We start from the raw sequence: 4,607 nt of genomic DNA, 5'->3' as shown, positions 1-4,607 counted from the left end.
CAAAATCAATATCCAGGAAATAACAAAATTATGTTAAGACATTCATGATATGAAATGGAGCCTTCCAGAGTATGTAATATCACCACTTCAATCCAATATTTGATCCTGAATTCGATCACTTATTAGGAGTAGAATGGGTTGTTCCTGCATTACGTGGGGATACATCCACCCAAAGATGGGTTAGCGAGTAAACGCTGGCAAGTACTTAGGTTGAGGATAAAATATTGTCATCCTTTAAAGCCAAGTAAACCAACTATATGCATTCACAACCATACATACATATATATAACCATGCTGGAAAAGGGAACCTGGTTTAGCATGCCTTTAAAACCACTAACCTGGGTATGTGTAGCTTAACTATCCTAGAACCACCCATGGGCTATATGGGTCCAGTGTAACCCACTGAATGGGCCCCGATATGTGAGGCCACATGAACCAAAGATGCCATGGGAGTAGGGGATTCCCGAGTACCCTTCACTCTCCATGATACATATGTATAAGTGTATTTAGGGGATTACCATATACCCCGTAAGTATCATATATGGTCGCCATGACCAATCCTCAGGTCGTCAAACATGAGTTTCTAGTGTTCGTTCATTAGACTCACACCTTCACAGCTAGGTATCACACCCCATCATTATTGCCCAATTAAAACCATTCCACATAACCATAACCACCAAGATCTTAACATTTAACCATTCCAAACCATTTAAACCATTTATACCATATAGGGTTTCATTACTGAGTTATACCATGCAATAGTTCTATTAAAAGTCCAACAATATAGTAAAATCATTCTCACAGACAATTTATCAAACACATTGGGGGCATAGTGTTACCAAAACCAAAACCAAATACCAATTAATGATTCCCATACAACCAAATGTTAAAACCACCATTAAAAGATGTAAATCTATAATCAAAATATGGGAGACCATAACCAAGAATTTATAACCAAAATCCCCAACATATATTTGAAAAACCAAAACCATAAAAAAAATTATTCCATGAAAACAATTCATAAATCATGCCTTTAGTTGGAACTAACAATGAGGGAGGAGTAACATTCCATAGATTATGAAGAAGATGAGAAGAAATCACCCCTATAAGCCTCAATTGACCACCTTGAAGGAAACACTAGCTTTTCCTTAACCCAAGAGCCTTGAGAGATTTTGAAATAGTGTAAAGTGTTTGATTGATTGCAAATAGGTTAGTGAAGCCCCAAAAAGGTGTTTTAAGTCGTGGGGTCCCAAGGAGTTATAATGGGAAATGTCTTGAATACCTCCAACTTAAACAGTATTGATTTCCCGCATGAAGGTATGACTCCACCATACCATCCATACCCTATCATATGAGTAGTACCAACTACTCATACCCTAGGCATCCCTTGGACCCCTAACACTATCAAACAAACGACCAGCAAGACACCCAATCGTACCCAAGCATACAATACGTACCCTTAACCCATACCTTTGGCAGAATCTAGAGGGGGTTTACACTGCCAAACATACAAGTTAGACTATACCACTCGTACCCTACCTCGGGCTCATGGTGAGCTACTCATTATAAAATCCAAGTTAAGCTACTAATTTTAAGATTAAGTGAAGGAAAACCCAAACCTATGACCCATCACCCACCATACGACTCGTACCTACCCAAGTCGTACCCATTCCAGAAACTCAACCACCCAACACTGGCCAATATACACTGGGTCACCTGACTCGTAGCCTATCATATGACTAGTACCCTAAATCATATGATGTCCAGAAGCCAAAAATCGAAAAATTCTCTAAGGGTCAAAGCCCAGGGAGTTTCAATCTTCCCCAGTAGGATCATTCATCCCCGAATGATGGACAAGGTAATACAAGCATGAATTACACCCCAAAATAACCATTCCAATATTCAACTAAGTTAGAAAATAAATATACAAGGAAATCAATCGTCCTTTAACCAAGTTAAAAAACAAAGATGTGATTAAGAACACATACCATCTGCACAAATATCTGGAGTAGAAAATAAATACGGATACTTGGACTTCATATCCTCTTCCGCTTCCCAAGTAGCTTCTTCTACCTTGTGGTTACGCCATAGAATGTTAACTGAAGCTACATCCTTCGTCCAAAATCGATGAACCTGATGATCCAAGATCTCAACCGGGATCTTTTCATAGGTCAAAGAATCAAAGATACCCAATTCTTCCTAAGGAAAAATTGATGAAGGATCACCTATGAACTTTCTCAACATAGAGACATGGAATACCAAATGAATGGAGCTCAAACTAGAAATCAACTCCAATTCATGCTCAACATTACCATCCCTTCGCAAAACCACATAAGGACCAACATACCGGGGACTGAGCTTCCCCTTTTTCCTAACCCGCATTACTCACTTCATAAGAGACACCTTTAGGAACACCCTATCCCCAACCTCAAACTCTAAGTCCCTACGCCTTACATTCGCATAGGATTTTTGATGACTTTGAAAGCCTTAAGCCTATCCCAATTTACCTTTACCTTCTCCATATCTTGATAACCCAAATTCGGGCTAAACATATCCTCCTAACCAAGCTCAAACCACCCAATAGGAGATCTACACCTCCTACCATACAATGCCTCAAAAGGGGCCATCCCAATACTAAAATGGTAGCTATTTTTGAAAGCAAACATTACAAGAGATAGATGCTCAACCCAACTACCACAATAATCAATCACACATGCACAAAAAATATCTTCCAATGTCAGAATAGTCCTTTTTATGTACCCATCCATATACGATTGAAAAGCAGTACTCAAAATAACCTTAGTACCCAACCCTTCTAAAATGACCGCCAAAAGTGAGATAAAAATTACGTACTATGATTTGAGATAATTGAAATAGGTACCCCATCCAGCTTCACAATCTCATGAAGATACAATCTCGTATAATCTTTAGACAAAAAGTCAGTTCTCACTAGCAAGAAGTGAGCTGAATTTTTCATCCTATCCATGATGACCCAAACTGAATTAAATTGGTTCCGAGATTGAGAAAGATTAAAATGAAATCCAGGTTGACCACTTCCCATTTTCATTCAGGCAATTTAATTTCTTGATACAAGCCTTCAGGTCTCATGTTCTTAACTTTCACTTGTTGACACACTAAACACCTAGCCACAAAATCAGCCACATCCTTCTCATACCATTCCACCAATAGTAAGATGTGAATAGAAAACACTCTCTTTATTACCACATGTGAGTGATCTTAGTAAGATGGGGTTAAAAAAAATGGTATAAAGGTAGTAGAGATGAAAGTTTGTTGTTAGTTATTGGTCTTAATAGTATAATGTGATGCATTAAAGTTCTTAGGGAATATTGTCACTATTCTTGGCTAAAAAAGTTCCTACATGTCCCTTAGCCTATATTACAACCCTTAAAGACCTATTTGACATTGAGCTTTAACATTTTAATATTAGTAGATTACTACACTAAGGGAAAGTATATGGTTCATCTTGTGTAACTTGTGAATTCTTTATGAGAGTGAGCGTAATTTAATTCTTATACCTATTCTGTAATAAATTACATCTATGTGAGTGAGTATGGGTAACCCTCTTGTGGTGAGGGAACAAGTTTGATGTTAGTTGGATGATTTGTATGATGTATCTAATTGAGAAAATGTGTGAATTTTACAACTTTAAGAGTCAATTCTTAAGGCTAGGATATTTTGGAGAAATGTTCTTGAGCTTTCAATTGTGTATATAAAATTCTTAGTGTAAAAACTTAAATTTTGTGTAGTCGTTATACTACTAGATTGAGGGTCTTTCTTGTTGTAGAAGTGTGGAGTATTCTCTTTTTATGTTTCTCATAGTAAATAGTTGTTCGAGGATGAACAAGGCTTTAAGTGTGGGGTAATGATCTGAGGTGGATTTATACACCTCAAAGTTGTAATCTAGGCTTATTTAGCTTTGTTTTGAGGATTTTTTTTGTGCATAATGTGTTAATAATGATATAAATGAGCATGTAAGTGTTAAAGTACTTGATTAAAATGTTTAAGTTGTTTTTCAAATAAGTTACGACAAAAATTGGTCACTTAGAGTTCAAATGAGAAAACTAGTGCTACTAGCTTGAGCTATTTGTTGTTCTCATTGATTTCGATGAATTCTAGTGTGTGTGATGAGTTCCTAATGGTGTGATTGTGTAATGATATTTGTAACAAATTTTTTTTATAGTTTTTTAGGTTCAATTTAAATAATCCAAGAGTTTAAACCAAGTTTAAGATCAAAAGGGGCAAAAGTAGTATTCTTAGATTAAGTTTGTAGTGTTTTGTATGTTGTGTTGTTTTGAACTCTAATTCGTGGTATTTGATGTTATAGTATACTTTTTGAGTTGATTATGATTATTTATGGATGATAAAAAATCTGTAAATCAAGTGTAAATAACACCACAAGGCTTAGAATGGATGGACAAAAGCACGGGACAAGATTTGATGTAAAATGGACACCTTGGATGTCCGTGGCACGTTGTGGACCCAAGTCACTACTATGTGATGTTTTCCACAAATATTTGGATTCCTAAGGGACCCCAAACACTGTGTATCATTATTAGGGTGCATCACAATGCCTAGGTACCCTGATA

This window comes from Capsicum annuum, chromosome 10 (genome assembly GCF_002878395.1).
Source record: "Capsicum annuum cultivar UCD-10X-F1 chromosome 10, UCD10Xv1.1, whole genome shotgun sequence".
Lineage (NCBI taxonomy): Eukaryota > Viridiplantae > Streptophyta > Magnoliopsida > Solanales > Solanaceae > Capsicum > Capsicum annuum.
The sequence above is the reverse complement of the archived record's forward strand: the minus strand, read 5'-3'. Positions refer to the sequence as shown.